Source organism: Callithrix jacchus, chromosome 2 (assembly GCF_049354715.1).
Source record: "Callithrix jacchus isolate 240 chromosome 2, calJac240_pri, whole genome shotgun sequence".
NCBI lineage: Eukaryota > Metazoa > Chordata > Mammalia > Primates > Cebidae > Callithrix > Callithrix jacchus.
Genome location: NC_133503.1, coordinates 5,343,878 through 5,357,404, shown reverse-complemented (window position 1 = coordinate 5,357,404; position 13,527 = coordinate 5,343,878). Strand labels below are relative to the sequence as shown.

General features: G+C 39.4%; 1 long non-coding RNA gene across 2 annotated transcripts in view; it reads right to left on the bottom strand.

Moving 5' to 3' along the window:
• Positions 1-13,323, bottom strand: part of LOC118149159 (uncharacterized) — an 89,612-nt gene extending 76,289 nt beyond the window's left edge. For both annotated transcript variants that reach the window (XR_008477596.2, XR_008477597.2), the window contains exon 1: positions 11,625-13,323. This is a non-coding gene — a long non-coding RNA (uncharacterized LOC118149159). The remainder of the gene's footprint in view (positions 1-11,624) is intronic.
• Positions 13,324-13,527: the final 204 nt, after the last annotated feature.

The following is a 13,527-nucleotide window of genomic DNA, read 5'->3' as shown; positions in this document are numbered from 1 at the left end:
TTAATAAAAAGTTAATTCAACTGGTGACATCAGCGAGATGGCAGAATGACTTTCCAGCTCTTATACCCTTCTAGAAGCATTAATTTGAACAACCATCGTATATGAAAATAACTTCACAAGAGCTCAGGAAACCAGGTAAGAGACTACAGCCCTGGATATTATGCAGAAATAAGAAAAAACACGGCAGAGGGTAAGAAGACAGTTTAACATCACTCGTATCACCCTCACTTCGAGCTCTGGCAGCACAACATGGAGAGAGAAATCCATCCTTTCAGGGTTAGGAGAGTAAAGTGAGGGCAAGACTTTGCCTTGGACCCTGACACTGGTTCATTCCAGTACAACCCCATGCCCGGCAGTTCCCTGCAGCCCCAGGCTCCAGGTTTGCCCTGCAGACTCAGCCTCCAGGATTACCCCAGCCCTAGGTTAGCTCCCACAGCCTCAGGCTCCAGGCTCAATCTACCATCATGCTGGCCCCAGGTTCTACATGGGCCCCACAGACCTAGTCTCCAGGCTTGTCCCACTGCCAGACCGGCCACTGAAGCCCTAGATTTCAAGCCAGCACCCATAGACTGAGCCTTTAGACCTCAATACTAGGCCAGTCCCTAAGACCCCTGGCTCTGGAGTAGTTACCTATTCAGTCTCCAGACACACCCCAACATCAGTCTGGCCCCAAATACTTAGGCTATGGATCACTCCCAGCACCAGGCCAGCTCTCATAGCACCAGACTCCAGGTCAGCACCCAAAGACTCAGACTCATGGCCCATACCAGCACCAGGTTGACACCTGAAGACATCTACTCCAGGCTGGCCCAGGGTCCAGGCCCAACCCAGCATTAAACTGGCCCCCATAGGACCCAGTCTCCAGGTCCATGCCAGAGCCAAGCCAGCACCTACAACCCCAGGATCTACACCAACCCTTGTGGACATAGCTTTCGGGCCAGCAACTGCCCCCTAGCCTCCAGGCAGGCTCCCATAGACTCAGGCTTTAGGTCTGCCCCAGTGTAAGGCCAGCCCCTATAGATTCAAACATCAAGCCCAAATGAATAATTCAAAACAATCATCTTAAAGAGATTCAGTGAGTTACAAGATAGACAACTAAATAAAACGAGGAAAACAATAGGACAACTACAGAGGAGCAACTGAATAAAACCAGGAAAACGATACACAGACGAAACGAACAAAGGGACGGGAAAATGAAAAGAACCCAACGGAAAGTCTGCTTAGTGAATATAAGGCCTGAACTAAAAATTTGGTAGAGAACTTCAACAGCAGACTGGATCAAGCAGAAGAATCAGTGAGCTCAAAGACAATTTAAATTTAAAATCATCCGGTTAAGAAAACAAAAAGAAAAAAGCATAAAAAAGGGCAAAGAATGCCTACGAGAATTATGAGACACCATCATTCAAACCAATATATGTACTATAGGTTTGCCAGAGAGGACAGAGAAAGAGAAAAGGGAAGATAGTTTACTTCGAGAAATAATGACCAAAGAATACCCAAGTCTGAAGAGGGAAATGAACATCCAGATTCATGCCTCAGATAGATTAAGCGTAAAGAGATCTGCACTAGAATACAATGTAATCAAATGATCACAAGTCAAAGACAAAGAGAATTTTGAAAGTGGCAAGAGGAAAATGATTCTTCACATACAAGGGAAACTGCCTAAGACTTTCAGTAGATTTTTCAGCAGAAACCTTTCAGACCAGGAGAGAGTGAGATGATATATTTAAAGTACTGATAGAAAAAAAAACCATACTGCCAACCAAGAATGCCAGTAAGTCTGTCCTTCAGAAATGACAGAGATAAGGAATTTCCCAGGCAATCAAAAGCTGTGGGGCTTGATCACCACCAGAACTGCCTTACAAAAAAATGCTAAAGGGAGTTACTTAGCTGAAAGAAAAGGACACTAATTACTAACATGAAAGGACAAACAAATATAAAACTCGCTGGTAAATATAACTATATAGCGAAAATCAGCAAACTTTAATACTGTAATGGTGGTATGTAAATCACTTATATCTTTAGTATGAAGGTTGAAAGACAAAACGTAAAAATAATGAAGCTCCTGTAATCCCAGCACTTTGGGAGGCTGAGGCGGGTGGATCACTAAGTCAAGGGATCGAGCCCATCCTGGCCAACATGGTGAAACCCCGTCTCCACTAAAAATACAAAAAATTAGCTGGGCATGGTGGCATGTGCCTGTAATCCCAGCTATCCGGGAGGCTGAGGCAGGAGAATTGCCTGAACCCAGGAGGCAGAGGTTGCGGTGAGCCGAGATCGCGCCATTGCACTCCAGCCTGGGTGACAAGAGCGAAACTCTGTCTCAAAAAAAACAAAACAACAATAACAAAAAACAAACGATAGCTACAATAATTTATCAATGGATACACAGTATAAAAAGACGTAAATTGTGACACTGTAAACACAAAATATGTGTGGGAAGGTAAAAGTATAGTTTTTAAATGTGATCAAAGTTAAGTTGATATCAGCTTAAAATAGTCTGATACAGCTATAAGATGTTTTATGTAAGTCAATTATGGTATCCACAAAGCAAAAATCTATAGTAGACACACAAAAAAAAGAAAAGAAACCAGTCCGGGTGTGGTGGCTCATGCCTGTAATTTCAGCACTTTGGGAGCCCAAGGAAGGCAGATCACTTGAGGTCAGAAGTTTGAGACCATCCTGGCCAACATGGTGAAATCCCATCTCTACCAAAAATACAAATATTATTCAGGCTGGTGGTGTATGCCTGTAATCCCGGCTACTCATGAAGCTGAAGCAGGAGAACCACCTGAACCCAGGAGGCAGAGCTTGCAGTGAGCTGAGATTGCACCATTGCACTCCAGCCTGGGTGACAGAGTGAGACTCCATCTAAAAAAAAAAAAAAGATAAGGAATCAAAGCATAGCAGTAAAGAAAATCACAAAGGAAGACAACAAGTGAAGAAGAAAAGAGCAAAACAACTACAAAACAACCAGAAAATAATGAACAAAATGGTGTTAATAAGTCCTTACCTATCAATTACCACCTAAAATGTAAATGAATTAAATCCTTCACTCAAGAGATATAAAGTGGCTGAATGGATTAAGAGACAGGATCCAACTGCATCCTGTCTTTAAGAAGCTCACATCACCTTTAAAGACACACACAGATTAAAAGTGAAGAGATGGAAAAATATATTCCATTAAAATGAAAATTAAGAGAGCAAGGATGGATGTACTTATATCAGATAAAAGAGGTTTCAAGTCAAAAGCTGTAAAAATAGACAAAGAAGGTTATTACATAATGATAAAAGGATTAATTCAGTAAGAGGATATGAAAACTGTAAATATGTATGCACCCAACATCGAGGGCACCTAATGTGTAATAGAACAGAAGGGAGAAATAGACTGTAATGGAGTAATAGTAAGGACTTTAATACCCCATAAAAAGATCATCCAGACAGAAAATCAACAAGGAAATAATGGACTTTAACTACACATTAGATCAAATGACCTTGTATAATAGATATACACAGAGCATTCTATCCAACAACTGCAGAATACACATTCTTCTTAAGTGCCATAGAACTTTCTCTGTGATAGAATTACATGTTAGGCTTCAAAGCCTAAAGATCAGAACAGAAATAAGTGAAAAGGAGACTAGAAGAACAATAGAAAAGACAACAAAACTAAGAGTTACTTTTCTGAAAAGATGAATACAATGAATCCAACTTTAGATAGCCTAAGATAAAAACAGAGAAGACTCAGAATCAGATATGAAAGATGAGTCATTATAATAGATACTACAGAAATTCAAAGGATCATAAGAGACTACCATGAATAATTATACACTGACTAATTGGATAACTTAGAAGAAACTGATAAATTCCTAGACACATACAACTTACCAAGACTGAATAATGAAGAAATACAAACTTTGGATAGATCATTAATGAATAAGGAGACTGAATCAGTAATCAAGCCTCTCATCAAAGAAAAGCCTGGAACCTGATGGTCTCAATGCTGAATTCAACCAAACATTTAAGGAACAACTAATACCAATCCTTCTCAAACTCTCCCCCAATTAGGAGGGAACACTTCCAAACTCACTTTTCAATGCCAGCATCACCCTGATAGTAAAGCCAGACAAGAATACTAGAAGAAAAAGAAAATTACAGGCCAATATGTTTAATGAACATAGATGCAATAATACTCAACAAAACATTAGCACACCGAATTCAGTAGCAGATTAAAGGAATCATTTGCCATGATCCAATGGGATTTATCTCTGGAATGCAAGGATGGTTCAACATACACAAATCAATAAATGCAATATAGAATCTTAACAGAAAGATGGACGAAAATAATTATCTCAATAGATGCAACAAAGCGTTGAGAAAATATCATGTCCTTTAATAATAAAATCAAAACATTAAGTATGGAGGAAATATACCTAAATACAATAAAGGCCATATAATGACAGGCTCATAGCTAATGAGTATGAAAAGTTGAAGGCTTTTTCTCTAAGATCAGGAACAAGACAAAGATGTTCATTCTCACAAATTCTATTTAATGTAGTACTGGAAGTCCTAGCCAGAACAATTAGGCAAGAAAAAGAAATAAAAGACATCCAAATTGGAAAGGAAGGAATGAATTTGTCTCTATTTGCTCATGACATAATCTTATCTATAAAAAATCTAAACAATCTCATCAAAAACTGTTAGGAGTAATAAATGAATTTAGTCAAGTTATAGGATACAAAAGTAACATACAAAAATCAGTAGTGTTTCTATACCCTAACAGTAAACTCTTAAAAAAAAAATAAAGTACTTTTGAATAAATTCAATCATGGAGGTGAAAGACCTGTATACTGAAAACTATAGGACATTGATGAAAGAACTTGAAGAAGACACAAATAAATTAATGGATATTCTATATGCATGTATTAGAAGAATGCTGCTAAAATGTTCATACTAATCAAATCATCTACAGACTCAATGCAATTCCTAGGGACATTCCAATGGCCAAGAGCAGTGGTTCACACAAGTAATTGCAGCACTTTGGGAGACAAGGCAAGAGGATTGCTTAAGGCCAGGACTTTGAGAACAGCCGAGGCAACATAGTGAGACCCTGTCTCTACAAAAAAAAGTACTTAAAAAGTGTCAAGGATATTTTCCAAAGAACTAGATAAAACAGTCTTAAAATTTATATGGATCCATAAAAGACCCTGGATAGCCAAAGCAATCTGTAGGGAAAAGGACAAAGCTGGAGGCATTACATTACCTGATTTAAAAATATACTACAAAGGTATAGTAATCAAAACAGCATGATGCTGGCACAAAAACAGACACTTAGGCCAATGAAACACAAGAGAACACAGAAACAAATCCACACATATACCATCAATTGAATTTTGACAAAATTCACAGAGCACACAATTGGGAATTGAGAGTCTCTTCAATGAACTGTGTTGGAAAAGCTAGATACTTATAAGTAAAATAATGAAATTAGATCCTTATCTCACTTCATTAAAAAAAAACCCAACTCAAAATGAATTAAAGACTTAAATATAAGAGCCTGAAAATATAAAACTACTAGAAGAAAACAGGGAAAAAACCTCCATGAAATTTATCTAGACAACGATTTTTTTTGGACGTGACCCTAAAAAGCACAGGAACAATAGCAAAAACAGGCAAACTGAACTGCATCAAACTAAAATGCTTCTGCACAGCAAAGGAAACAATCAACAAAGTGAAAAGATAACCTGTGGAATGGGAGAAAATATTTGAAAACCATACATCTGATAAGGAGTTAATATCCAAAATATATAGGGAAGTCAAACAATTCAATAGCAAGAAAACAAATAAATAAATTTAAAAGTGGGCAAAAAACCTAAATAGACATTTCTTGAAAGAAGACATACAAATGGACAGCAGGTATATGAAACAAAAAATGCTGACCAGCACTAACCATCCGGGAAATGCAAATTAAAATCATGATGAAATTTCACCTCATACCTCTTAGGATGGTTACTACCAAAAAGGTGAAAGATAACTGGTGTTGGTGAGGATGTGGAAAAGAGTAAACCCTGGCACAGGCTTGGTGAAAATATAAATTTATTACAGACATTATGGAAAATGGCATAGAGTTTTCTAAAAAAATTAAAACTAGGACTACCTTATGATCTAGCAATCTTACTACTGGGTGCATATCCAAGTAAGTAAAATCAGTGCGTCACAGAGATTCATACACTCCCCATGTTTATTGAAGCATTATTCCCGATACTCAAGGCATAGATTCAATGTTAAGTTCCATCAATGGATGAATGGATAAAGAAAATGTGAGCTAGGTATACATAAATATAAGATATGAATACTATTCAGACTTTAACAAGAAGAAAATTCCGTCATTTGTGACAATAGAGATTAACACGAGACAATATACTAAGTAACATAAGCCAGGCACAGAAAGATAAATACTACATGACCTCATTAATATGTGGAATCTAAAAAAGTTGAACTCGTAGAAGCAGAGAGTAGAATGGTGGTTACTGGGGGCTGGAGGTGGTGGTAAGGGAGTGAGGATTTGGGGTGGTGTTGACTGAAGGATACAAACGTCATTTTTACATGAGGAATAAATTCAATAAATCTATTGTACGACAGGATGACTGTAGTTAATAATCATGTAATATATACTTGAAAATTGCTAAGAGCAGGTTTTATGTGCTCTCACCACAAATAGATAATAATATGTAAGGTAATGCATATATGTTAATTAGCTTGATTTAGCCATTGCACAAGGAATGTGTATTTCAAAACATCAAGTTGAGCTTGGCGTGGTGGCTTATGCCTGTAGTTCCAGCTATTCGGAGGCTGAGGTGGGAGGATTGCTCAAGCCCAGCAATTTGAGGCTACAGTGAGCTATGATGCTGCCACTGCACCTTAGCCTGGGCAACAGGGAAGACCCCAAGACTCCTTTATAAAAAGGCATTTTTTATAAAGGCATACCATGTGGTATGCCATAAATACATGTCATTTTTGTTCATTAATTACATAAAAATAGTAATGATAAAATGCTATTTAAGTTTGTTGCTTATTAATTACATAAATGCCACCAATATTTAACACAAACTAGACTTACAAGCTCATAAAATTCTTTGCATATATGCACAAAAATTATTCAATGAACCATTAAACATGTGAGCAAAAATGACAGTTAAATGCCTATAAATGAGAGGTGGATAATTAAATTAGCTTCCATCCACAGGATAAACTACCATGCTATTATTAAGAGTAATGCATTCACCGTAAAAAAGAATAAAGTACTGATATATGCCAGGACACGGCTAAACCTCAAAAATATTCTAAGAGAAAGAATCCCGACAGAAAAGGTCACCCATGTTTTGATTCTCTACATAAAGTGATCAAGATAGAATCCATAGAGACAGAAAGTATATTAGTGGTTGCTGGGGGCTGGGGCATGACTGCTCATGAAGATGGAGTTTCCTTTCAGGGTGTTGAAAATGTCTTGATATGAGATGGGGTGATGAGTGCACAATATTGTGAAATTACTAAATACGATGGAATTGTGCACTTAAAAATGATGAGTTTTATGTTATATAAATTTCACCTCGATGTAAGGCACGTAATCCATTCATTTTATTTAACAAATACGAACTGACGACCAATATTATGTGCTAAGTACTGGGGTTGATGCAAAAGGAGAAATGGTAGACATGGTTCTATCCTAAAAAAGCTGACATGGAAAAGCCTCCAAGTCATAAATGAATGAAAGCAAATCTGTATGCGGTCCCACTGGGCCTCATTATCTGTTGGGACAAAGTTCTATTAACTTAAAATATAATCTGGATCAGAGAAGTTTCTCTTCTTTGTGCTCCCATGGGCCTAGGCTTTTTTTGTCCTATCTTTTTTTTTTAAGAGACAGAGTCTTGCTCTGTTGCCCAGGCTAGAGTGCAGTGGTATGATCATAGCTCACTACAGCCTGAAACTCCTAGGCTCAAGCAATCTTTGTGCCTTGGCCCCCACAACTAGCTGGGATTACAGACGTGAGCCACCACCATGCCCGGCCTGGTCCTATGACTTCCTACAGATGCATATAATTTGCTTATTGTTTGAATAATTTCTATTTCTCCCATACTGCAGGCTCTGAGAGGAAACAGCCAGGTTTGTGTGACTTCTAATTCAGCACAGTTATTAGCACATAATAGATTTTTGCTAAGTATTTCTGGAATAAATAAATGAGTGATTTCCTTCTATACTTCTCCAGGTTGAGCTTTTGAGTCTGGGGCTAAACCCTTGGTAGTTCCGACTCTTCCCCCTTTCACCCACATAACAACAATCACGATAATAACATATGACGCTCATTTGTTGAGCTGAGAATTTTGCCAGCCACGGTACTGGGTCTCTGTAAGAGGGAGATGGTACCACTGACCTGGTCTCTTGAATCTGGTTTTAGAACCAAAGATGTAGCGACTAAGATCAGAAAAGTAACAACACAATGTGCATGGGGAGGTTAGGTGACGGAGCATCTGGGTTCAGAGTTAAACTCATCCACAAGGCCTTCCAGGGAAGCCAGAGGGTCTAACATCCAGATGACTGGCCCTTCCTAAAGATTCCAGGACAAACACCACATTGACCCGCTGTGTAACCAACCATCTGCAAATCGGCTTAGCACATTGCTTTGCTTTGTCTTTTCTGGTGTCAGGCAGAAACAGACTAAAGTCCTGTGGCTTGCAGAATCCATAGCTTCTCCCTGAGAATCCTTGGAGGTCCTGAAATACCATTCCCATCTGCTAGATTTTGTCACGGGCCTGGGAAGACCCTCTCAAGGGCAGGATCCGCTCAATGGCCACTCAAAGCAGAGGTGAGCCTCCAAAATCCTCTTCCCTCGGTCCTTAAAGGTAATTTGGACTTGGAACAATATCTAATGAGCTGAACTCATCACAGAGGAAAAACCACTGCATGGGAGGTGCATTAGCCAGAATTCTCTAAAGAAACGGAACCAATAGAATTTATGTGTGTATATATATGTATATACATATATATACATGCACACAAATATTTATATATCTGTACAACATATATTTATATAATAAATTGTTTATATAATTACAAATAATTTACATAGTTACGTATTTGTAAATAATGCATATATTATATATTTATAAATAAATAACTTGTTTATGTATTTATACATTTATAAAATAAATGAATAATGTATATATTTATAAAATAAATAAATCATGTATATATTTATAAAATAAATAATATGTTATATTTATAAAGCAAATAAATAATGGCCAGGTACAGTGGCTAACCACCTGTAATCCCAGCACTTTAAGAGGCCAAGGTGGGCAGAGGTCAAAGACAGAGATCATCCTGACCAACATGGTGAAACCCTGTCTCTACTAAAAATACAAAAATTAGTTGGGCATGGTGGTGCACACCTGTAGTTCCAGCTACTCGGGAGGCTGAGGTAGGAGAATCACTTGAACCCAGGAGTCGGAGGTTGCAGTGCCATGATCATTAATAATTCATTTTTTTAAATAATAAAGACTAAGTCCCACCATCTGCTCTCTTTTCCACGCCCATGGTAGATGAGAGGCCTGCACATTTCCAACAGTGGTCACCAGGCTGCTGCCTGAGCCTTGTGAATTCTTCTGGGCATGCTGACTTTTCCTTCTTTGCTACTGTCTTTTAGAGGAAAAGAGCCCATCATTTGATCAGATAGCCTTTGCTATGCTGACCCCAAACCTGCTGCTTGGAAAATCATAGGCAAAACCTCTGACAGCATCAATGGTGTGAGGCAGTAGGGTGTTTTTCAGGCCCAGTTTAATGTGGGGAGTGAAAGGTTAGATTTGCTCCAATACATATAGTCTCCTGTAGAATAAGTTCTTAGCAATCCACCCACTTTTGGGGACCTAGAATTCATCTTGAACCAAATCCAGCCTTCCTTGTCATTTTCTATAAGACAGAGGCTCCACAGTCAGGAATGTCAGTGTAAAAAGCAAATGGAAATGATGCAGGGAGGCAGGACGGCTTTTGCATTGCTTGCTGCTCAAAGGCTTCTTTTTGACTGGAACCAGTGGACGTCTGCAAGCTGCATTGTTCCGGACTTGACACAAGCCCAAACAGGAGACCTCCCCAGCTTCCAAGCAAGGTGGTTTTAGCAGAAAACCAGCCCTGGAGATGAAAAGCTGGGATGGGAGGATTGCTTGAGACCAGGACTTTAAGACCTGCCTGGGTAACATGGTGGGACCCCATCTTTAAAAGTAATAATAATAATAAAAGAAGAAGAGAGGCTGGGCACAGTGGCTCATACCTGTACTCAATCCCAGCACTTTGGGAGGTGAAGTGGGCAGATCACCTGAGGTCGGAAGTTCGAGACCCGCCTGACCAACATGGAGAAACTAGGTCTCTATTAAAAATACAAAATTAGCTGGGCGTGGTGGCACATACTTGTAATCCCAGCTACTCAGGAGGCTGAGGCAGGAGAATTGTTTGAACTCAGGAGGCAGAGATTGCAGTGAGCTGAGATTGCGCCATTGCACTCCAGCCTGGGCAACAGGAGTGAAACTCCATCTCAAAAAACAAGAAGAAGAAGAAGAGTGTGATTTGGTCACTGCTTACAGAGTTGAAGGTTCTCTTGAAGGTGTTCACCTCCTACAAAATAAGGAGGGTAGAACTGGGGATTTGTAGGTGGGATGACATGTTACAATAAAGTCAGTTCCAATGAATGAAAATGTGTGTGGGCAGAAGTGGAAAGAAGTATTCGGGAATAAGGATGGGCTGAGGCTGAGCCTTCAAGAATGGGTAGAATCTCAATAGGCAGAAAGACCTGCAGGAAGAGAGAGGGAAAGAAAAGCCTCCAGTCATGAAGATTCTATGCCGTCTGGAGCAGGGTTACACGTTGGAAGCAAGATAAAGTAATATGGGGGTGGTTATAATCTTACCAATGCAGTCCTTTCTCATTAAAGAACTCTTTTTTTTTTTTTTTTTTGAGACGGAGTTTCGCTCTTGTTACCCAGACTGGAGGGCAATGGTGCGATCTCGGCTCACCGCAACCTCCACCTCCTGGGTTCAGGCAATTCTCCTGCCTCAGCCTCCTGAGTAGCTGAGACTACAGGCACGCACCACCGTGCCCAGCTGAGTTTTTGCATTTTTAGTAGAGACGGGGTTTCACCATGTTGACCAGGATGGTCTCGATCTCTTGACCTCGTGATCCACCCGCCTCGGCCTCCCAAAGTGCTGGGATTACAGGCGTGAGCCACCTCGCCCGGCCATTAAAGAACTCTTTTATCTGAGTTACCTCATTTAACTGTTGTAACATCCCTTGGGGTTGATGTTATTATCTCTATTTTATAGATGAAGAAATTGTGACTCAGAGGAGTTAAGTCACTTGCCAACAGGCACAGAGCTGAAACATTTTAGAAACAGAAACTCATAGTTTCAGAATTTAAGTCAATATTCCTTTTACTCTACAATGCTTTGACAGCCAGTGTATAGTGGGTCTTAAATGACAGGCCAGCTGTCAGGGAGAAAGCTTTGAGACTCTAGACTCACAAAGGTTATCATCATTTATCATTGTGACTTCCATTTCCTCAAGTAGTCTGAGCAGTTGTTACCTGGTTGCCAGATCAGCAAAGATCTGAGTTTCTGAGAAGTGCTGTTTGTTGTCAGGCAGACAGGGCAGAGTCCACATCAAAAGTGAAGGGTGAATTAGCCAGGCACAGTGGTGCATGCCTATAATTCCAGCTATTCAGGAGGCTGAGGCATGAGAATCACTTGAACTCAGGAAGCGGAGGCTACAAGTGTCCGAGATAGCCCCACTGCACTCCAGCATGGGTGACTGAGTGAGACTCTGTCTTAAAAAAATAAAAAAAAGAGAAAAGTGAAGGATGGGGCTAGCTAAGAGTTTTTAGGTGGTTTAGAGCAATAGTAGACAGGGAATAATTCAGTTGGAGAAATTTCATTCGTACTCTTTTCACAACTTAAATGTTTTATTGAGTGCCTACTATGTGACAGGCACTGAGCCAGGTACTAGTTTCTCTTTTTTCAAGGTCACTGTCAGCCATTCCAACACTGTCCTCATCAGCATCTTATAACACTTGCCCTCCGTGTCCTTCCCGTGTTCTAATTTTCAATCATAAATTCATCCAGCAAATATTTGTTGAGCACCCATAACACAACCAGCCCTGTGCAAGGGCTAAAGGAGACACACACACAAAAGCTATGCTTCCAGCTTCTGGTGCAGGGATTGAAAAAAATTAAATAATGGGATAGAATTAAAATAGAAATATACTCTGACAGAGACACAAAGATATGTTAATATCTAAAATATCTAATTTATGGCATTTAAAAAGCACTGGAGAATGCTGAGAACATTAGTAAACAGTTCAGAAGGTCTTTGACTTGAATTCCTATATGCGCAATAAGAAGACAGATTCCAAATGGACTTGGGAGTTCAATATAAAGAAGGAAGAAAACCATTAGAAGAAATTGTAAAATCACGCTTCTCTCCTCTTAGATTGACAGAGACCTTTCTAAGCATAAAATCAAAGGAAGAAAGAATAGTCAAATGCCAATAGATTTAACCTCACAATTTTTAAAAAGCACACACACACACACACACACACACACACACAAATGCTATATACAATATTAACAGATGTCTTTCAGGAGTTTGTGACTGAACGAGGCTCTTTGCTGGAAACTGAGAGATGATGGATAAAACATCAAAAAGAAAACTGAAAGACTGAGGCTCAAGTACAAGATGAACATCGCATCTACTGGACACACCAGGGCTTTCTGGAGACTGGATCTGGAATCAGGGCTGGAAAGAGATCTGAGCTAAACCACCACTGTGTTTGAAGACAGGAGCTGAGGAGAGACTGAATGTGCTCATGAAGGGAGGCTGGGAAAAGAGCTGCAAAATCCTGCCGGAGAAAAATATTTTTAGAGTATATATCTAATAAATGGACTTTCATCTAGAATATATAAAGAACTTTTACAACTCAACAATAAAAACATAATCTAATTAAACATAGATGAAATACCATCTCGCAGCAGTCAGAATGGCTGTGATTAAGAAATAACATGCTGGGGAGGTTGTAGAGAAAAAGGAATGTGTTTACACTGTTGGTGGGTGTTTGAATTAGTTCAGCCATTGTGGAAGACAGTGAGGTGATTCCACAAACCTAAAGAAAGAAATACCATTTGACCCAGCAACCCCATTACTGGGTATATGCCCAAAGGAATATAAATTATTCTGTTATAAAGATATATGCAGGCATGTGCTCATTGCAGCACCATCGATAGCACAGACATGGAATCAACCGAAATCCCCATCAATGTTAGACTGGATGAAGAAAATGTGGTAAATATACACAATGGAATACTATGCAGCTGTAAAAAGGAACAGGATCACGTCCTTTACAGGAACATGAATAGAGCTGGAAGCCATTAGCCTTAGCAAACCAACACGGGAACAGAAAACCAAATACCACATGTTCTCACTTATAATTGGGA